At 38.0% G+C, this 23,781-nt stretch overlaps 1 long non-coding RNA gene across 1 annotated transcript in view; it reads right to left on the bottom strand.

Annotated features, from left to right (window-relative positions):
• The window catches only part of LOC141563028 (uncharacterized), a 158,228-nt gene that overhangs the window by 75,095 nt on the left and 59,352 nt on the right, over positions 1 to 23,781 (bottom strand). Inside the window, exon 2 of the long non-coding RNA XR_012488311.1 lies at positions 537 to 609. This is a non-coding gene — a long non-coding RNA (uncharacterized LOC141563028). The remainder of the gene's footprint in view (positions 1 to 536; positions 610 to 23,781) is intronic.

Genomic DNA, 23,781 nt, shown 5'->3' with positions numbered 1-23,781 from the left:
ACAATTTGAAGTGCTCAGTAGGCATCTGGGTAGAGATTACTTGCAGACTGAAAGAAATGAAGGAATGGAATTAGGGAAGGGATTGAAGCTAGATTTTTTAAAATCAGCAGAGAGCTCCTAGACTTACAGACTTACAACTTAAAGAGACTAAAACTCTTCATTTTATAATAAAAGAGAGTAATTGTTTGTAGGAGAGCATGGAACAAAACCAGCCAAGTCTTTGTCATTTGTACGAAAGAGAAAATGAGAAAGAAAGAGAGAGGGAAGAAGACAGAGACAGAGGCAGAGAGAAACAGAGACACAGATGCCTGAAAGTGAGAGAGGAGTTCTCACAAAATGTTCTGGACAAGTCCCAGAAGTCATGGGAAGGTCTACAGTCAGACAAGATAAGGTAAAAGACTGTCTCCCAAGGCTCTCTCCTGGACCTTCTTCTCTTCCTCCTCCATACTATTTTGCTTGGTGATCTCATCAGTTCCCATGGTTTCAAATCTCCTTTTTATGTTAATGGTTCTCAGATTTATTTGTCTAGCACTAACCTCTTCTTTGACCTCCAGTCTTTGAATATCCAACTGCCTATTGGACATTTTGAACCAGATGTCTCATATTCATCTGAAACTCAACACAATCAAACGGAACTCATTATTTTTTTCCTCCAAACCCTCCCCTCTTCTGAACATCCCCAGTCAAGAACACCCCCAGTGTGTCTCACTGTGACTGGTCAGATGAATATGAGCTCAAAAGGCTTTACCACAAGTCAGCCACATATAGTCCACATGAACATCTATAGTAGAAGACACTCCGTCTCTAAAACTAGGCATTTTCACTCACTGCCCAATCCCTGGAACTCCCTCTCATCTCTGTCTCATCACTTCTTTGGCTTTCTTAAAAACTGACTAAATTCACCTTCTGTGAGAAGTCTTTCCCAAGTTCCCTTAATGTCTGTCCTTTCTTCTGTTGATTATTTCCAGTATGAGCCATTTCCCAATAGATACATTTTCTAAAGGCATGAACAGAAAGTTTTCAAGAAAAGACATATAGGCGAGCTCTATGAAAAAAAAAAAAATGCTCCAAATGACTAATTAGAGAAATTAGCCTATATATCTTTTTTGTACATAGTTATTTACAAATTGTGTCCCCCATTACACTGTAACCTCCTCAAGAAGAAATCGGGATGTCTTTTATTTCTTTTATCCCCAGCACTTAGCACAAGGTCTGGCAGAAAGTAGGGAATTAACAAATGCTTGTTGACTGTTCACTTCCTGTTGCCATTTTCTGGAATTTTTTTTTTTTTTTGCAGTGCCGTGTATATAATTCTTATTTGGTCCAGCTGGTTCTCTGTTGTTTTCCCACCTATGATATCAATAACAGGACCCTGGCCAGTACATCTGAGTGAGAACCCAACCCGCCCCCATCAAGTCTACCCTCTTCAGCTGCTTTGGAGTACATTGAAACTTTTGTACCCCATGTCTGGACTGCTCTCCTTCCTTATCTTGGCTTAGTAGAATACTTTTTTTTTTCCTTTAATACTTGGCTGGAGGAAGCCTTTTTAGCCCTCTTACACATACACCCCCTCTTATGTTACCTCCAATCTATACCTTCTATGTGCTTAATATAGCATATTCTGATGTTTCCAAAACACTTTCCATATGCTATCTTATTTGATCCTATTTATCTGTGAATTTTAATTTATATGTTGCCTCTCCATATAATCTCTTTGAAGGTGGGGGTTATTTTGCCTTTTTTTTTTTTAATCATCAGCACTGTCCCTGGCTTATAGCAAGTTGTTATTGTTCAGTCATTTCAGACATATCCAATTCTTCATGACCCCATTTGGGGTTTTCATAGCTAACCACTTCAAGATCTTTTCCAAGAAAACCCCAGATGGAGTCATAAAGAGTTGGTCATGATTTAAAAAAACTGACAAATGATTACCCTTCAAGGTAAAATGCAGTTAAGTGCTTCAGGAAGGGGATAAGCAAAACACTATGAGCTCCAGTTCATTTTACAGAGGAGGAAACTGAGGCAGAACTGGGTGACTTGCCCAAGATCACAAAGCTACTGAGGCCAGATTTAAATTCTTATTATAGTATTAAGTACTTCTAGTAAGTACTTAATAAATATTTGTTTACTGACTACCTCAGGTAACTCCCATGGTAGCTTTATTAGAAATCTCAGCAAATCAAAAACACTAAGATTGAGGGCAGTCTTCGCAAAGAACCCTCACTATCCTGACCTTCCTTCTCTGTTGGTGGTCCAAACACTAGTTTAGTGTACCCAAGCTATTGGCATTTGACTTGGTCATATTTTTGCCTTATTGCCCCAATTTCCTCATCTTTCCCATTTTCTTAGGTATCAAATGTGAGCTAAAATATCCCACAATAAATGGCCTTTACTTAATACATTACTGGTTTGTTTGATTCTTTGATGAACCCTAAGTTCGTAACGGCTCCAAGAATTGCATGGAAACCAGCAGAGTAGAATCAATAAAAGATCACATGAACAAAAATGTTTCACTTTTGATTTCATTCTTGATGTTTCAGCTAATTGGTCTCCCCTGAACTACCTAACTCTTTAAGAGACAAAAATTTTACAAGGTTTCCTATAACTCCTTAAAGATGCATCAGGGATACCCAGAAAGCTCTAATTCTGGCCTGCCATTCCAGCCAAAGTTCACAGAACTGAGACTTGTATCAAATGGAAACTCCACTGATGAAACAGGAATAGATTTTCCTTAGAAAATTCTTACTTTTTAGGCTTGGAGATCAAGGATTCAGGAAAATTTTGGTATTCAAGACAGGAACAGCAGACCTGATATCTATTAGAGTTCCATTAATGAGATTTATTCTTCCTAAGCTTCATGATTAGCTGACTCAATAATTAATCTCTAAACATAAGAGATCCCTCTATCATCTTTTGCCTTCTCCCTCTTCTTTTTAGTCTTTGTTCCCTCTTTTTAGGCCCTATAATATGGTGCCAATTTTTAAAATGATAGTAATATTTCACTTCATAAAAAAATGGGATGGATACCGCTATGCCAGGCTATAGATCTACTAGCCTTTTCAAAAGGATTATCTTATGCCTCATAAAAGTCCCTGAAGGAAGAGGTTTTCTTTAGATTAGATGGTATACAGCTAAATTGACACCCTGACAAAAAAATTGGTATCAAATTATAAAGATTATAGATTAAATTAGTTGTTGACTAATGCTATTTTGCCTGACAAAGTCTCCAAGCCTGTGTTTAGACCTGCATTTAGTCAAATTGAGAGTCTGATTTTCCATCTTAATTCCTCCTAGGAATATCTATAAAACCCAAGATTCACAAGTGAAATTGCTGAAGATCAAGTTAATCCAAAAACTGGCTTTATGAGCTGCTGAATTGCAATGTCATTTGAGAGGAAATCTTCACCACGTTTTCATGGCTAAGGCAGGCCAAAAGCTCCCATGTAGGCCCTGGAACCTGGCAACCTGAAATGAAAACACCTAAGTAAATGAGTTACCAATGTAAGTTAGGTTCCCTGTTCAACTTGATTACTTCTCAAGAAGAAAGACTTCATCTCCCTTTGGATGACCCAAACTTCTTTCATCCTCCTCCTTTTCTGTCTTAGATACTTACTAGTATCTGAGCCTGCACAAGTCACAAGTCACCTTTCTCATCCTCAGTTTCTTCATCTGTAAATTAGTAATAATAGTCCTGCCTCATTGAGTTGTTGATAAGGATCAAAGGAGATTTTATATATTTAATATGTGTATATAAACAGGTGTATACATATATATATGCAAATTATATATATATATGTACATCTAGTTTTCAAACATTAAAACACTATGTAAATGTTAACTGTGATTATTATTGTCTTCCAAATGATTCATCAGACTTAGTAATAGCAGGAAAGGCGGGGTCAAATAGGGCAACTATCAGCTTTAAAAGGAGCTTATAATAATTATAGCCATCTATACAGATAATTGCACAGATAGGTGGTGAAGTGCATAGAATGCCAGGCCTGGCAGAAAGACTCATCTTTTGTATTTCAAATCTGGACCCAGAACTTACTAGTTGTGTGATCCTGGGCAAATTACTTAACCCAGTTAGTATATGGTCCATCTGTTTTTCTCTCTTTCCTGCTCTTGGGTGAATGCGTGTTGGAGAAATAATAGATGAGGCTATGGGAGTTTCTAAACTCTGAAAGAACCAGGTTCTCCATCTGTAAAATGAGCTGGAGAAGGAAATGGCAAACCACTCCAGTATCTTTCCCAAGAAAACTCTAAATGGGGTTAAAAAGTGTCAGTCACAATTAAAAACACAACAAATAACAGATAATTATCCTTCAAGGCAAAATGCAGCTGAGGGCTACAGAAAGGACATAAGCAAAATGCCATAGAGAACCAAGATCCTTTACACCCATAAAGATCAAGGAAGGAGTCTTAAGTTGGATTTTAGTAGGCAGAAATGAGAGAGAAGGCTATTATTCTAGGGGGAAAGAATCCTGTAAATAAATCCAGACATGCAAAGAGAATAGGAAAGGAGTATAGGACCATCTGGGGGTAGTAATTTCCATTGGTCCTTTCTTAAGGGTCATGAACAAGTAGGATAAGGAATAATGGTAATGCTCTCTGCAAGGTGAGCTAAGCACACTTGACTATACCCAAATCACATTCCCTTCATGCCGAGGTGAAGAATTATAAGTAACAGAGACAGGAAAATGCAGGGCATAGTCAGAGCATGATCAATGTTAGCATCAGCACAGAAGTCATGAAAAGGAATAGTAGGAGATGAGGCTGGAAAGGTAGAATTTTAGAGGTAGAGGGGAATCTTAGATCAGCCAGACTTCCTTCTATGAAGAAACTCAAACCTTAGCCTGTCTAAGCTTGCAATACTACCTCCATTATTGACAATTATATAGTAAACCTAGGAATTATAGGAAGCTATACAAATAGGGTAGAAAATAAACGAAATAGTTTCAGAAGAGGCCGAGGCAGACTGTTCCTAATGTACATAAAAAAGCTCCCTCTGCTGACTTCCGTGTCTCAGAATCCCCCGGGGTCCTTCAAGAGTTGTTTCAAGTACCGTCTTTGACATGAAGCCTTTCTCAATCCCCACCCTCTAGTCCAAGTTATAGGGCCTGTTCCTCAAACACCTTGTTTCTATTTTTATTTAGCCATATATGCACGGAATGGGAGTTTTGGGGGTGGGGGGTTGGGGTAGGAGAATGGGAATGGGCTGGGTACTAAAACACCTGGATGCTGAGGAGATCAGCTTCTGGAACCGTATGATAACATGAAATGGAAGAGTCGTGTTTGGGAATTCAAGCTTGTGCAGGATTCTGTTTCTACTTCCTGTCCATTTATACTCCTGTGTGTGAGTGTGTGTGTGTGTCTTGTGTGTGTGTGTGTGTGTATGTGTGTGTGTGTCCAATGGCTACTGAATTGGAACTTTGTGTGTTCATAAAAGGCACTAATTGGACAAATGGATCTCTTTCCTCTTGATGAGTGAGGACAACTGCCATAAACCTCCAATGGGGAGACAAGCAACAGCCTCCCCACCCGGGACAGCATGAAGCCATTAGTATATGGTCCATCTGTTTTTCTTTCTTTCCTGCTCTTGGGTGAATGCGTGTTGGAGAAATAATAGATGAGGCTATGGGAGTTTCTAAACTCTGAAAGAACCACCAGTGGTCTAAGAACTGAAGAACATATTGGAGTTTGCTGGCAACTAAGTCTGATGAGATGCACCAGCCCGAACTTAATTCTAGCAGTGGATTGACTGGGCAGCCAAGGTTCCATGTTGTGTAAGCAAATGAGCTACTTTGTCCATCACCTGTGTCATCCGAAGTAAATTTGGTGGGTCCAATGCCTTGTAGAAAATGCTTTAACTGGAGTCCATTTTTCTCAGGGCCCAAAGTGGTAGAAGGGAACATATTCTCTGATTAAGGGAGGAAGTTTTTATAATTCAATTTTTGCTCTATCTTTTCAGTAAATCTCCCTTTGTAAAGGGGAGATAGGTGACATAGTAGATAAAGTTCTGGGCCTGGAGTCGGGAAAACCTGGGTTCAAATCTGACCTCAGAAACTTATTAGCTCTGTGATCCTGGGAAAGAAACTTAACCCTGCTTGCCTCAGTTTCCTCATCTGTAAAATGAGATAGAAAAGAAGATGGCCAACTTCTTTTTATTATCTTTGTCAAGAAAACCCCAAAGATGATGCAAAAAATTTAAATCTAAATGGGATTACAGAGTGAAAGACATGACTGAAGAATGACTAAACATCAAAATCCCTTTGTAAAAAGCTATTTGATGTTCATTGATTAGGTAGTATTAGGGTAATCACCGGTAATTCATATTGGGGGTAAAATACACCAGCATAAAAACTTAAGTCAATAGTTTCAGAAGACATTGCCAATCCCTCAGGATTATACTTAGACCTTCTAAGAGACAGCAGTATCTGAGCTCTGGTGCCCCAATCTGTTTGTGTGCCTGTAGATTATGAGAATGAGTCCAGAATTTATCATCTCATGCTCCCCCTCTGATATTCTCTGAGTCATGAGAATGTCCAAAATATTAAGAGGCAATGAAAATACAATTCATCAATAGGAGGGAACCCTTATTTGGGCACCTTCATGTAAGGGGATGGATGGGAAATACTTTGCTAAAAGGAAAAATTATAACTAGTCTGAATTCTCAAATTTCCTGGCAAGGACCTTCATTAGAAAATAGACCTGAAAGCAACTAGCTATACCAGGCAGATTATACCCTGACCAGTCCCTAGTACATAATAAACTGAAATGGTCATTCTAAGTCAGTAATGACTGGTCATTTGGACAGTTTCTCAGGCAGGGGGATATAGAGGCAAGGTACGTCTAAGCTAGTGCTTAAATCAGACCTGAAAGTTATATTAAAAAAAAAAATACCCCTCCCCTCACACCTCAGACTACGTGCACCCTTTTACCATTTATATTTGTCTTTGACATTCACAAACTAACAACCACAAAATCTCAGAGACAAAAGAAGTCCCAAAGCTCATCTTGTTCAATTGTAACTGGACAGGAATCTCCCAAATCTCCACAAGTGGTCATTTAGCCTAAATCTCTCAAGAAGTCCACTTACTTTAGGAAAAATCTAATTTCCTCCCACTGTGCCTATATTCACCTCTCTTCCTCTACTCATTGCTTCTCATCCTGACTTTTGAGGACAAGCAGAATGAACTTCCTTGTTCTTCCACCTGAAAGCCCTCCAAATACTTGAAGACAGTTCTCATGTCTTCCTCTAAATCTTTTCTGAGGCCGACCATACCCGGTTCTTTCTCATGATCATCATATGACTTGGTCTCCAGTCACTGCAATATCCTGCTGCTCTCATTCATTTTTGCTTCATCTTTGATCTAAATGTGGCACCTTCATTTTGTTTTAATTTTTTCATCACGAATTTAATAATCATCACCAAAAATAATCAAATATGTAAAGCAAGGGACAAAATTCTTACCCAAGACTCTTGAGTTTTTAACAAAGCAGAACCAAAGAAATTAAAATTTAGCAGCTGCTAAAGACCTCTCCTTTAAGGTATCTATCTACTTTGTCTATGTCTTTTATTACCTATGTATATATTGTGTCCTCAATTAAATGTAAACCTTTTGGGGACAAGAATTGTTTTTTAAATTCCGCCATGCTTAGTGCAGTTCCTGGCACATAGTAAAGGCTTAATAAATTCTTGTTGATTGATTGATTGATACAGTGAACTGCTTTCTACATTTAAAAAGGTCAGATGGTTCTCTGTTTTCTCTGCTAAACTGCTGTCTGCTGAGCCCCTTTACTGCTATTAAATCTTTTGCTTCTCTCTGGGACCATCTATTGATCTTAAGTTACTACATCAACTTGAGGGGGAGGGTTCACCAGCCCCATCGCTTTATAACTTCACTAAACACCCCAGAATCCATATCCAGACATAGAGCTATAAAAACCCTTAGACATTTTTATGCTTGTCTTTTAGACAGCTTTTCCTCTTCCTGGGTTAGGACCACCTGATCACAGTCTCCCACAGGACTTGAGGTTTGAAAATTTCTGATCAGTAGCCTGCATTGTTTCAAATCATTAGCAAAACTGCAAAAGGATGTGACAAAGTTCCTTCCATCCCCCATAATGTTCCTGGTTGCCATGCAAATCAACTTGGGACAATTCCAAGAGGATCAAATGAGGTTATATTAGCAGTGTGTCACTGGATCAAATGGTATAAATATCTCTATATGCCCTTGACATACATTCCTGCCAGCAAAATTACTGGTCTCCTTATATGTTTTTTTTTAAATAGATGTAGCATATGTATGTATAGTTCTGTTTCTATGTTACTTCATATAGACTTTTCTATATTTCTCTGAATGTTTTATGTAAATTGTTTCATATCATCATCATATTATAGTAATAAAGTCATGATTGAAGGCAGATTCAGAGTGACAAAGAGGAAGCATTTTTCCTTAGTTCTCCAGCATACCTTCTCTACAACCACCTAGAAAACACACCAGACTGAATATTGAAAAAAGACACAAGGAGTCAATTTTCCAGGCTAGGGCAGCTTAGAAATACAGAGAGGCTGGCTGACACTGAGAGGAAGAAGACTAGCTAAGAATATGGGTCCTGTCCAGAAGGAATAGGGAGTTTTCTCACCCCTAGGGATAAAAAAGAAGCCAAGACAGAGAGCATCAGGAGAGGAAACCCTGGGGCAGAAAAATAACCCAAGGCACCCCCCAACTAGGACTGGAGAAAGAACAGGTGCCATCTGACACCTCTGGCACCATTACCCAGTGCTGGGTAACAGACCCAGGGCCAAGAGGAGCTCCTGGGCAAAGAGGGCCCCAGCTCTACACCGAGTAAGGAATAAGATGCAGAAACTTCGCTGTGTCTCCCCTTAGCCTAACACTTAAGCCTGCAATGGACTAACCAAGCAAGGGAGACTAAAATCACAAGGAGCCAGCAGTTCACTCGTTCTGAATAGATAGTGCTTCCCAGCTAATAATGGTTGAGTTCAGCAACTGTCTAACAAGTCTCAGCTCTACACAAGCCAAACAGACCCACCTAGCCAAGCTTAGATGAAGAAGGCAGCCGGTAGACTTCCCCCAGATGGCACTGAAAGTCTGCAGACCTCCAGACGGAGCTGTGAAAGCAGCAGAAGGACATAAAAGAGCAGAAGCTTAGGCCACACACTCCAACACTAATGTCAAAAGCCAAGTAGTAGGTTGGAAGAATGAGCAAACAAAAAGAACCTGACCGTAAAAACCTGCTATGGGACAAGGATACTCCAGGGACCAAACACAGAAAAATAAAATGACTTGAAAACATCTAAACACAAAATTTCTCTCTCTCTTTTTTAAACCTTTTAAGCATTTATTAGAGTGATATGAAAAGGAATATTCTCTTCAGTACCCCCAATGGAAAGAAAGACATGTGATCATTTCAAGAACATTTAAGTATTTTTAAAAAATTTTTAATAATAGCCTTTTATTTTCAAAATATATGCAATGACAGTTTTCAGCGTTCACCCTTGCAAAACATTGTGTTCCAAATTTTTCTTTCTATCTTCCCCCCACCCTCCTTCCCTAGACAGCAAGAAATTCAATGTAGGCTAAAAGCTAGATTTCAAAGGAAAAAATGCATATTGGACATAAACTCAACAAGAATTCTTAGTAGCAACATTCAAAAATCATTTTTAAAAACCAAGTGATAGCTATAAGCTTGTAAAAGAGATAATATAATCATAATTCATTCAGCCATTCTCTGATAATTGATTCTATTTTTCTGTAATTATAAAGTAGATATAAATTCATGTCTACTCTATAATTGCAATATATAATACAGATTGAACATTTTTTTCTGTTGATAAAGATATTTGGGAAATAGACTCCTTGTAATGAAATTAGCTGGGTTAGTAATAAGTATTGTGACTCAATACATATTGCGATATTACTCTCCAAAATGTTTCCACCAACTGGCAATCCCATCAAAAATGTAATAGTATCTGTTTCTCTATGGTTCTGTCAATGATATATTTTATAAATGCCTGAACAAATTACAATGCATTAATGTAATGAAATACTATCATGCTATGATGGCAATAAAGAAAGAGATTATTTCAAAAATAAAACCTGGGAATATGTATATAAACTAATGCTGACAAGTGAGTAGAACCAGGAGAATGATTTAAGCTGTAACATGTTTAAATGAACAAATTTGAAAGACTTAAGAGCTCCAATCAACACAATGATCAACCATGGTTCCAGACAACTGATGATGCTACCTACCTTCTGACAGAGTAGTCACAGATAAAATGTTAGAATGAGACCAACATATGAATTTGTTTTGTTTAATTAGGCTTTTTTTCTTTTTCTTTTTCCAGTAAGGGAGAAGGGCTATAGAAAGGAAAATAAAAATAAATTTTAATTGAAAAAAATAATTTCTAAAGGGTAAACTTCATTTTACTATTTTTGCCATGCCAAAATGTATATAGCGGTAGGGATCTTGAAGTTGTCATAATTAGCATTTCCCTGATTATTAGGGAAATTCAGAAAGTTTTCATGTGGTTATTAATAATTTGTGTTTCCTCCTTCAAAAATTGTCTTTTCTGTGTTCTTTAACTATTAACTGAATAATTTGCATTATTGGTCTTTAGTTGTGTCAGTTCCTTATAGATCTTAGATGCTACACATTTCAATTATTGTGTTTTGATCATCCCTACAACACTGCAAGATAGATGATATCATTATCCCTTTTTTACAGATGAAGAAACTAAGGCAAACAGAAGTGACATCCTGAGATTCTCACAGCTAGTAAGAATCTGAGGCCAGAACTTAATTCATTCCTATCTTTCTCACTCCATGACATGCTCTATCCATTGGCCCTCCTAGTTATATATTCTTCTAATTTTATCTTCTGTCTATTCTGCTTTTCCCTGTTTTTACTGATTAATCTACTTCAATCTACTCCATGTTTATATTTTATATATTAATTAATATATAATAGCTAATATTCATATTGCACTTTATTATCTTATTTGATCCTACGTGATCAAGGACATCAGTTGCATAGGATCACACAACTATTAAGTATCTGAAGTTGAATTTGAACTCATGTCTACACCCAACACTCTATTTTGCCACCAAATACCAAATGTATCTTTATGCCTATATACATATATGTACACACATGCTCTTTGAGAGCAAGGACAATTTTTGCTTTTTCTTCTCCTCCATACTCAACATTTATTTAATAAATACTTGATTCATTGATAGTCTTGAAAGCATTCCTAGAAGTACCTTTCACAATTGTTTTTGTTTTTTTTAAACTTAGAATAACTGCATTTATATATCATTTTAAAATCTGTAAAGCACTTTCCTCAAAATCCGGAAGCATATAAGAGTTTAATCTGATTCAGTATATGTATGTTTACATGTGTGCACATGCATGAAATATGTGGATAGATGGGCTATTATATTATTCATGTATTTATGTGTGGCAATGGTTATATTGCATTGTGCATATATATCTTATACTATATATGTGTTCTGCTCTGTTTTAGATATATTTTGCACAGTTCTGCTTTATATGTGTTTTATATATTACATATATGTATGTTTTATTTTATGTATTTTTACAGATGTATGTTATATATATTATTGTGATATATGTCACATATGTATAAGCATTCTGCTTTGCTCGTTTTTTATTTGGGTTTTATTTCCTTGTAAATTTTAAAATCATTTTCCTTCTCTTTGTATTTACATTTATTATTTTCTATGGGATAGTTGGGGGTAGCTGGGCAGAAAATAGAATCTTTGGCCTGGAGTCAAAAGGATTCATTTTCCTGAGTTCAAATCCAGCCTCAGACATTTTCTAGCTACGTAATCCTGGGCAAGTCACTTACCCCTGATTTTCTCAGTTTCCTCATTTGTAAAATGTCAAATAACTCCAGTGTCTGCCAAGAAAACCTCAAAAGGAGTCACAAAGAGTCAGATATGACTGAAAGAACGAACACAACCATCAACAAAATGGAGTCTATTTGAGGAAGCAAGCCCTCCTAGATGCTTTGAACCTTCCTCATATTTTCACCAGATTCTTATGAACAAAAGTATTGTGAAGCTGAAACTCTCTCTTCCCCTCCCTTTCCCTTTCCCTCTCTCTTTGTGTGTCTCTGTGTTTCTCTGTTTCTCTCTCCCTCCTTCCCTCCTTCTCTCTCTCTCCCTCTTTCCATCTGTCTCTGGCTCTGGCTCTCTCTCGGTGTCTCTCTCTCTCTGTCTGTGTGTGTCTCTCTTTGTATCCCTCCTCCCCCGTCTCTCTCTGTCTCTGTCTCTTGGTCTCTGTCTCTTATTTCTCTCTGTGTCTCTGTCTGTCTCTGTCTGTCTCTGTCTCTGTCGGTCTCTCTCTCTCTGTGTCTCTCTCTCTTTGTCTGTGTGTGTCTCTCTTTGTATCCCCCCCTCTGTCTCTCTCTGTCTCTTGGTCTCTGTCTCTTATTTCTCTCTATCTCTATCTGTCTCTGTCTCTCTCTCTCTCTGTGTCTCTCTCTTTGTCTGTGTGTGTCTCTCTTTGTATCCCCCCTCTGTCTCTCTCTCTGTCTCTGTCTCTGTCTGTCTCTTGGTCTCTCTTATTTCTCTCTGTGTTTCTCTCTCTGTCTCTGTCTCTCTGTCTCTGTGTGTGTGTGTGTGTGTGTGTGTGTGTTTCTCTCTTTGTCTCTGTGTGTCTCTCTTTGTATCCCCCTCTCTCTGTTTTTGGCTCTCTCTGTGTCTCTGTCTCTCTCTCTCACACACACACATACAGAGCTGATTTGAGTGAGTCTTTTCCCCATTTATTTGACCCCTTATTCCTAAGCCAGAGATACATAACAGGGACTCAATAATGACCCTGGCAGAGGTGGAGAGTAAAAAAAAAAAAAAAAAAAAAAGTTATGTATTCCCGCACAGGGCAACACTGTAGCCTCCTTGATTAAAGGGATCCCAGTCATTAAGAGGCAGGGGCAGGGAGGACGCTGAGGAAGGGAGAGGGGAGTGCTTCATCGTGGCAGCTTCTCTCTCCTAGGGCTGGGGAGGGGCTCTAGGTAGTGTTGGGACTGAATCTTTTCTTAGAATTATAAGTGAGTTTAGAGGGCCGAGGATGGGAGGGGTTGAGGAAGAGAAGAGTGAATAAAAACTCTGGGGGCCTTGGTCTACTTTAACTTACCTGACTTACAATGTCTAAAAATGGCTTCAGGTTTTTTTAAGTAAAACTTTCCTCTGACTAATTTACTCACAAGCAGGGAAGCACTGGTGCCTATTAGTTTTGGACCATTGGAAAGATCTTCCCAGAGCTAGTTCACGGTACAGTGGAAAGAGCTCTGCCTTGGAGTCTGAGGATCCGAATTCAGAGCCTACATCTCTGTGACTCTGGTCAATCTCCGAGACCTGGCTTTCTTCATTTGTAAAATAAGGGGATTTGATCTAGATGATCCCTGAAATCCCTTTGAGGTCTGGGCCTATGATCCTATGATTCATTCTACCCCATAAATGTTTTCCTTTGCTTTTCATGCCGTGGACATTTCTTATATGTTCAGTCATTTCGGTCACATCTGACTCCTCATGACCCCATTTGGGCTCTTCTTGGCAAAGATACAGGTGTAGTTTGTCATTTCCTTTTCCAACTCGTTTTACAGAGGAGGAAACTGAGGCAAACAGGGCCAAGTGACTGATGTCTAATGAGTGTCTGAAACTGTAATTGAACTCAGGACTTCCTGTTTCCAAGCATGGTGCAATATCCACTGCACTACCTAGCTTCTCTAAGCAATCACACTAATTAAATCTAGAACACATGCTATCAGAAATGAGACGAGGAATAGAAAACTCATGAAATATTGGCATAGAGTAAATTCTGCGAGTTTTTTGGTTGATCACCTCACTATTGGTCACTATCCAATAGGAAAAGTCCCAGGATCACTGATCTGATGGAAATACAGCTACATTCTCAAATACCCAATCCTCCTTTCCATATATATAATTCCATAAGCTCTGCCTAAATTACTCTTCATGTTCTGGATAAGCCTCAGTCTAACCTCAGAAATTGCACTTTAATTCATTAATTTATTCATTCAACAAGCCTGTATTAAGACCTGACTGTTTTTAGTCTGCCATGCAGATGCTAGGAGAGATTAAAATTTAAATAAGAGTCCCTAACCTCATCAAATGTAAGAATTTGGTAGACTGACAAAATACAAATATGGAGAACTTTTATACAATATCACATGATAAGCACATTATAAAAGAGTGAGGACTGAGAGGGAAAGTTATTAGCAAATGGGGTAATGAGGGATGAACTTTATTTAGCCAATGCAACCTGACCACAATGACCTTCTATTGGATTTTGGCCACTCCTGGTGGCATAATTACTCCCTTTCTCCCAAGCTAATAATGTCCTTCCTCTCACACTACCTCACTTTTAAAATTTCTATTTATTTGTTCTTATTCTCTATTACACATTATATATCCATAGCAGGAAAGAGAGGATGAGCTCTCCAAGTATAGTGAGGTCCCATGGTAAGTGAGGCAAGATGAGATCTCTTGTATGTAGCTCAAAGGGACATCAAATAAGCATGTATAGCCCCTGCTACCCCACTTTTCTCCAAGGGAGACTTTTATTTCTTTTTTTAAAATTTCTAATAGTATTTAATTTTTCCAAATAAAAGTGAAGATAGTTTTCAACAATCACTTTTGTAAGACTGTGTTCCAAAGTGTTAAGACTTTTATTTCTGACTAAAGGGGAAACAGGAAGTGGAACAGTGCTAGAAATATATTTGTCATCTCCTTTAACTACCGTTTGTTTAAGGAATATAACCAGCTTTTACCTAACTGCTAATTGCTTCGTCTTTTGGTTAGAGGCTCAAGGTTTTACCTCCTTCTCATCAGATACTAGATCCACAATGATCACCCATAGCAAATAGCAAAGACATCCATTTATCCAAATCATAGCAAAACAAATCAGAGAAGATATACATAAAAGAACTATATACCAGATAACACAAAATAAGAGCTCTCTCACTGGGAGCCATGTTAGTCAGCTCAGCAAAGGAGAATACTAAATTTTACCCAAGGGGAAACTCCCCAAAGTCTCTCAGGTACCAAGCTGGGAATAGGGATGTGATGGAGACTGTTAGTGCCTCTCATGTCTTCCCAAAGTCTCTTCCTTCAGCACTCTGAAGGGAGGCTGGCTTCTTCTATTTTCTCTCTAGAAACCAAAAACCAGACATATCAAACATCTTGGTGGTTGAAAAAGCCTAGTACTTGAAGAGTGCCAAGAGTCCCTCAGGATACCAAAGTGGAGATTGGTGAAGGCAGAAGCTCTCTATATACAATATCATCACCAATAATATCTCTACAATATTCTCACCAACTCTATCCTCTCCCTCACAAGGGATGGCATTCATCTCCATTAATGTGGACAGAATCCCATAACAATGGATTTTGGGATAGGGGTTACTTACAGATAGAGATGGATATGGAGACACAGATCTAGATATGTACATACATACATGCATGCATATTGAGGGGATTCCAATCCCAGTGGTAGTGGGAATGGAATGAACTGACTCCATCTGTGACTCAGTTCTGGAGCTAGGTCAGCTCCCTTTGGAACTTAATTATGGGTCTACTCCAGTTTCTGTCTTGTGAAAAACTTTATTGTTTGAACCTGGCCCTACATGGCTAGGAAACTGGACCACCTCTACCTGTAGATACTTGATCATGATGCAGTGATGATATATCTCAAGCAAACCATGTGGCTTATCTGAAAACTGACCTTATACTGAGTGTGGAAACAGTTATTGTTTCCACATTCCTTTGATTGGAGTGGAGTGGACACTTCTTTTATTGATTTCAAGGAACAGTACCTTTTAACTCTCTCCCTCCCAACTTGGAAAGCCCCTAATCTTTCCTTCAATTAGAAATCAGATTACCTAACATATAATCTGGTTGTATTCTTTTAATTAACTAATTTATTTAATTAATTATTTTTAATATATAAAAATCTGTCTCCCCATATATTTGAAGTCTAGCTCTAAGCTGAGGAGGTCTAGTTCCAATTTGTTATGTAATTGTCACATATTATTTAATAAATCAATATGTTCAGAAGCTTATGGTTTCCTCAATCATTTTATCTTTCACCCACCATAATAACATACATACATATATATATATATATATATATATGTGTGTGTATATATATATATATATGTACATATTTATATGCTGTCTCCCTTCATAGAATATAAGTTCCTTGAGAGTAGGGATTATTTCATTCTTTGAATTTTTATCCCTAACATCCATCAGTTCCAGACTTATTGTAGGGAATTAATAAATCCTTGCTGACCAGCTGCTTAATAAATATACACAAACTTTTCTATCCATCAGAGAAACAAACACCCCAAATGGAAATTGTTCATAATTTGAGACGTACTCTTGGGATCTTTATAAATAATCCTTTGAATACTGAAATAGACTGTCATCTTAAAAATCCACAATCCTAGCAGAGAAATTAAGTCAGGATCTGTTAAACTATTAATTGCTCCATATGCTTTGTCCCAAAACGTTGCTTGATCTTTTATTATCTTCTAAGATGAAATTATCCAATTCAAATTTCTTATATTCATATTGTTTGGAGTGCCAAGTCAAGCACCATTATGGATTCCTAGGGATTACATTCTAGTAGATGAAGACTTAATTCAAAAATGATCATTTTTTTTGCCCCTGGTCCTCCACCCCAATTTATAAAGCATAAAAACATAAGTACACACCAAACAGCATGCATCTGGCCTGAAATGTACATTTCACTCTGACAAGACTCCAATTTCACTTTTCCTTGACAATACAGAATAAAAAAACTGTCTGTTATAGGGAATGAGCAAAGGGAGCTTTGCAGTCTAGAGTGAATAGTTGGTTTTCCAGGGGGATAGAAGGTAAGAAAGAGGAGAACAAGTCCTTGTTATTTTAAATTTAAAGAAAGAGCTTTGACCTTGCCCAAAATAACTTACTTTTTTGTTTGTTTGTTTTCATTTCCTCAATCTCTGTATGAATGAACTAATCGATTGCACCAGAAGAGGGCAGCTTCCCCTTGTTTAAGGCAGAAAGTGCTTTTCTTGGTCTTGCCAGAATCAACGGCGATGCCATTAGGAGAGACTCTCCTCCTCGTGCTCAGCTCATGTTTCCCATTCATTTTTGCTTTGGTGAGGATTGCCGGGGGGAAGAGAGGGCGGCTCTTCACTGGGTTTTCCTAACAAACAGGCAGCTTTGCCTAGGATTGTTCTTGCTTAAGCGAACGGGAGCCCCCTCCTCCATGTTCCCAAACCAGTTCGACTACATTTTAGGAAGGAGAATGTCTAGATACACCTATGTCTCATGCACACCTACCAAGGCATCCATCTCAGGGGGCTCCCCATCTGCGGGCTCCTTTTCCCCATTTATTCTCATGTCCCCCATTGTCACCCTAATAATTTGTGAATGAGGAGAATGTAGTACTTTAATCATTAAGCCTTTTCTTTGTTTATAGATATTATTTTCCCCAAATCACTTGAATTTTATCATTTCTTCCTTGATGGCAGAGATTGTTTCTTTTTGGGGTTGTACATAACCAGTGTCTAGTGCATGGTAAATTCTTAATGAGAAGAAAGGGGAAGGAGAAGAAAGGAGAAAGGAAGAGAAGAAAGGAGAGATGTTTTTATTGAGAGGGAGAGCATTTTGATGATGTGAGGTATTGTAAGAAAGAAGAAAAGGGAGGAAGGGAGAGAGGAAGGAAGGAAGGAAGGAAGGAAGGGAGGAAGGGAGAGAGGAAGGAAGGAAGGAAGGAAGGAAGGAAGGAAGGAAGGAAGGAAGGAAGGAAGGAAGGAAGGAAGGAAGGAAGGAAGGAAGGAAGGAAGGAAGGAAGGAAGGAAGGAAGGAAGGAAGGAAGGGGAAAAGGAAAGAAAGAAGGAAGGAAAGAGGGAGAGAGGGAAGAAAGGAATGAAGGAAAAAGGGAGGGAGGAAAAGAAGAAAGGAAGGAAGGAAGGGAAGAAATGAGGGAGGGAGGAAAAGAATATGACAATAATAAATGATAATAGCTAGCATTTATATAGCATCTTTGTTATGTGTTTTTCAAATATTATTTCATTTGTTCCTCACAACATCCCTGGGAGGCAACTGCTATTATTATCCATAGGAGGTATATCCTATTATTATCCCCATTTTACAGATGAAGAAACTGAGATAAATTGAGGTTAAATGACTTGCTCAGGATCACACAACTAGTAAGTATCTGAGATTGCAAGGGAACTCAAATCTTCCTGGCCTGATCTTCAAGCCTCCCACTGAGCTATTCAGGAAAATTATAGGATTAGAGATTTAGAATTAATATAATCCACTCATTTTTCCGAAGAGGAAACTGAGACCTAAAGAGTGGCTTGCCTAAGAGTATAAAGTCTGCCAAGTTCACATATTTAGGACTTTTGAAGGTAAACTAGTCCAACAAGTTCATTATACAGATGCATAATGAAAGCTGAGTACTAGGAAGGTCAATTGATTAGCCCAAAACATTAATTGTCAAACCCAGGATTTGAAGCCAGGTTGTCTCAGGCCAGATCTAGTACTCATTAGAGTTTGCTGCCCTGCTTCCCCTGCCTGGCTGGAGATTCCCTGAGCAGCAGGTCAGTCAATCAGAACATCAAAAACAGATTCCGAGCGTTCCCCAGCTCCTGCTGCCTGGTGCAGCTTTGCTATTAGGCTTCAAAGACTGGTCCCAAAAAGCCCCGATGTTAACACTTCAGTATCTCCAGTGGCTGTAGCCCTGTCACCTGAGAAAGCACACAGTGCCTGAACTGTGGTCCTCATTCTTCCTTTTTATTAGCATTTTTCTTCACGTCAAAAGCTGGTTTCATTTAGATCCAGACTCATTTCTTCTTGGCCCTGGGCCTGCAGGTCCATGTTACTGCACGGCCACATTGCTCCACGATCCACATGGCTGTCCTGGAATACTAAATGGCTCTTGTCTTTCCTCTAAAAGATCCAAACCGAGTGCCCACACAATTAATAGGAACCATGTGTGCAGCCTGCCTATAAACAGGGGCTTGCACATTAACCAGGTAGCCTCTTCAGCTTGGAACCCACTGCACACATCCAAGAAGATTCTCCATATTGTCAAATTTTGGCGGCACCTAAAAAGAGGTATCTTTGTCTGTTGCCCATTTGGTCATAGGCCTATGAGAAGATGACTTCTTCCAACTCATCCTTCATCATCCCAGTCTCTACCAGAACAAAATGAGATCTGTAACTTCCCAAATGTGGCAGTTTCAGGCCTGGAATTAAGCAAGCCAACACCTGAAGGATAGTATAAGGCCCCCAATTCTCACATGATAGATAGAGAAAATAGGCCATCTCTTTGAATATCTCAGAGGTGCTGTGCTATATAAGCTTTTTTAAAATTAATTTTTAATTTATGGAATAAAAAAAGAATTTCCATAACATGATGTAATAAAAAAGATGATTGCACATGAAACTTAAAATCTGTTGCATATAATTTGCTATTTCTTTTAAGTATATAATAAAGTAATCATGTAAAAAATTGTTCCCTTTTTTTCTTTCCTTTTTCTCACCCAGCCCTAGAAATGGCAACCATTACATATAAATAAATACATATATGTATGTATGTATATATATATATATATATGTAATTATTCTTTACATACTTCCATTTATCAATTCTTCTCTGGATGCAGATAGCATCATTCTTCATATGTCTTTTATTTATAATTTGGGGATTTATAATAATCAAGATAACTTATTTACTCAAAGTTGTTCTTAAAACAATATTACTGTTATCCTATAAAATGCTCTCTTGGTTCTACTCATTTTGCTTTCACCATTTTTTGAAAGTCTTTTCACACCTTTCTAAAATCATTGAGCTCATCTTTTCTTATAGACAATACTATTCCATCACCACCATATACCACAACTTGTTCAGCTATTCCCCATTGTATAAGTTTTAAAGGGAAAGAGTTCTAAAAACAGGGTTACTTAACCTGGGATCCATAGGTCCTTTCAAAGAGTCTATAAACTCATATGAGGGGAAAAATCCATCATTATTTTCTAATAGCCTCTAATTAAAATGAATATCTCTTCAATTATTTAAAAATCTTATTTTGAAAAGAAGTCCATGACACAGAAAAAAACTTTTGCTCTAATATGAAGTTTAAGCAAATATATGGCAGTCAAAATGAGTACAATAAATAAAATGTTAATTTTTTGAGGGTAGGAATATTTTTTAGCTTTGCAATCCAGTGTTTGCTTGGTATGTAATAATAAATGATTATTGAACTGAATTCTTGAATTTATGTATTTCTCAAAGAGGATCTTTACTTTAAAAAAAAAAAAACTTACATGATAGGCCATTTCCATTGGTCTTGTAATGGAGAGAGCCATCTGCATCCAGAGAGTGGGGACTGAGTGAACCACAACAAAGCATTTTCACTTTTTTGTTGTTGTTTGCTTGCATTTTGTTTTCTTTCCCATTTTTTCTCTTTGCTCAAAGTTTTCTTGTGCAGCATGATAATTGTGGAAATTGTGGAAATATGTATAGAAGAATTGTACATGTTTAACCAATATTGGATCACTTGCCGTTTAGAGGAAGGGGGTGAGAGGAAGGGAGGGAAAAAAAAAATTTAGAGCATAAAGTTTTGCAAGGGTGAATTTTGAAAACTATCTATTCATATGTTTTGAAAATAAAAAGCTTTAATAAAAAAGAAAGCTTACATGATAACTTGGGGCAGCATGATGTTATGGGAAGAACTTGGAGTTAGAGGGCAAGTAAGTATTAATATATCAGCTGTGTTTTGTAGACTTGGGAAACACTCTCTCTCGGTATCAACTTTCTCATCATAAAATGAGAAGGTGGGACTAAATGATCTCCAAGGTCTCTTCTGGCTCTAAATCTCTGATCCTGCAAACATAGGAAATTCCAATGTCACATAATAATCAGAAGAAAGAAAACCACCCATGTAAAGAGAACCAGATTCGATTACCATTCTTCATGCCTTGAAAGAGTATCAGCTAATGAGCAAAACAGACCTACTTCATCAAAAGTTGGTGACAACTTATATAGTGCAGTGACGACAGAATGACCTTTCGTATCATCCAGCGTCCAGAATTCCCAGCACAAAAGCAATTGTGGGTTTCAGAGAAAAAGAGTGACTCGATTCATCATTCAAAAAGCAATGCAGAGAAGACCCTGGAAGTTCAATTTAGTGCTGATACTAGCTGAAATCATTATGGCGCCATAAACCTATAAAAGAACCAACATGAGACCTTGCTAAACGGGACAGATGTCTTGATATGGAGTGTTAATGAGTGTTTTAAACAGTTCTTGAGGGAGGACACTTAATCCTTACAGTAGAAAAAAACAAAAAAACACTGGATTTGGAATTTAAAATATCTGGGTTCAATTCTTAACTCTCTGGGTTCCCTCTTTTGTAACAAAAAATTTTTAAATGTAGTTAGATTAGATAATCTCTAATCTCCTTTTCAATGTCCTATCATTTGTTACCTCCTAGGGGATTTTTGAGCTCCTGATGAGGACAACAGGAGTAAACATCAAAGAAGGCATATCTAAATATTTCATTATGCCCCTGGATCCTGGGGCACAATTTGCTTGTGTCTTTACTTCTTCCAAACTATCATCCTCCCAGGCACCCAAGTTCTCAATCTGCATGTCACCCTCAACCCCTCATTCTCCATCACCCCATCCCTCCAGGTATTGCCCAGCTCTCGCCATAGCTATCTCCATAACATCTTTCCCTTTAGTCCTGTTTTTGCTCCATATAGCTCCACACTAGTGGGTTCTCTCCAGTCTGGACCATTGTACTGACCTTTTGATTGGTCTCTTTCTCTCAAATCATATCACATTCCCATCCATTCTCCACACAGCTGCCAATGGGACTTTCTTGAAGCACAATTGTGACTGTCTCAGTTTCCTATATTGTGTCACCTCAATGGTTCCCTATTACTTCCAGGAGCAAGCATAAATTGTTTGGCTTTTAAAAGTCCTTCATAATCTGACCCCAACCCTAATCCTTCTTATGGATTACTTGCTGTCATATACACTGAGGTTAAACTGGCTCTCTTATCATTTTACTAACGACATGCCATTTTTATTTCCATGCATTGACTATTGCCATACCTGAATGCACACCTTCTTCATTTCTAACTCTTAGACTCCCAAGTTTCCTTTAAGACTCACCAATCTTTGTAATCCCCCATCTGCTAGTACTTTTTTGCATCACTACCCCCTACCCCATACCCTTCTATATTGTCTTTGGATTATGTGAACCAGTAGCATAGTGGAAGAGAACTGGGCCTCTAGTCAAGAAGACCTGAGTTCAAATATGGCCTCAGACATTTACTAGCTATATGACCCTGGATAAATCACTTAATCCTGTTTGACTCAGTTTCCCCATCTATAAAATGAACTGGAGAAGGAAATGGCAAGCCATTCTAGTACTTTTCCCAAGGAAGTCCCAAATGGGGGTCACGAAAAACTGGATATGACTGAATAAAAACAACAAATTAATAGCAGATGTCTTACCCAATAAAATATAAGCTCTTTGAGATAAATACTGTTTCATTTTTGTCTCCATCTTTAGCACATGGATGGCACAGTGTTATCCCTGTTATTAAATAGCAATATTTAATAAATTCTTGTTGTAGCTGAGTACAAAAGAAGAGATGTGAGAACTTACCTACCCTGACTTTTTAGATTTGAGGGAAAACCAGTGTGAAACATTGCAAAAATAACCTAGGGGTTTTCAGTGGGTTAGTTTTGGTCCTTTTTCTTCTTCTTGTTTTTGTACTTTATCATAAGGACTAATTCTCTGGGAGAGGATAAAGGAAAACAGTGAGAAATGTAGGTGATGTTGAAACAGATTTATTCCCTTAAAATGTTTGTTGATTGATTTATTACTTTTCCTCTCCCCTCTTCTCACTCTTTCCCTCCCCATTAACTCACCTCTCCCACTGCAGTAGAGTGAGATGCTTCTCTTCTCTAGACAAATGCAAGAAGATGATGCCCTAAAAAGGGAAGTCTAAGATTTTCTCTTTTCACCAAAAACCTTTCAAAGAAATACATAAGTAGGGTTGAGCAAAGCAGCCTTCAAATGAACACAGGCAATTCTTGCTTGGAAAAAAAAAGCTGATTGCCCTGTAACCTACCTTCATCTTCTCTCTTCCTACCTCTTCTCAGGGAGAAAGCTGGATCGGATGTCCTGTGGCCCCTTTTAACTCTAATTATATGCTCCTATGATTTACTTTTCCTTGGGTCTCCTTGACCTTGTTACAAAATCTCTCTCATAGTACCTTCTTTTCACCATTTACACATTAACAGTAAATTGAATTTCAATTACATGAGTCTGGATTAGTTTATTGTATGTCTGAAGTTTTTTTTTTTCAGTTTTCTGCTTTACCTAGTATCAAGTAGCAGACCATTATGAGCTATAAAATAGCATTTTTTACCTTCTTTAACACCTGAGGTAATTTAATAAATTATTTCTAAATTTTCAAAACTGGGTCTTAGATCTATGTTTGAGGAAAGACTTGTGAGGGGACAACCCAGGTGAGAAGGGACTCACTTCCCAATCCATGGACCTCAAACTTTCTAATCTCTCCGATATGTGGAGCTAATCCAATGGCACTCCTGCCACCAAAATGTGAAAAATCAAGAGAACAACGCGGGAGCCTTTCTGGGCAACAGTTTCTGGTCCTTAACTGATTTAAT

Source organism: Sminthopsis crassicaudata, chromosome 3 (assembly GCF_048593235.1).
Source record: "Sminthopsis crassicaudata isolate SCR6 chromosome 3, ASM4859323v1, whole genome shotgun sequence".
Lineage (NCBI taxonomy): Eukaryota > Metazoa > Chordata > Mammalia > Dasyuromorphia > Dasyuridae > Sminthopsis > Sminthopsis crassicaudata.
Note: the sequence above shows the minus strand (reverse complement) of the source record. Positions and strands in the feature narration are given on the sequence as shown.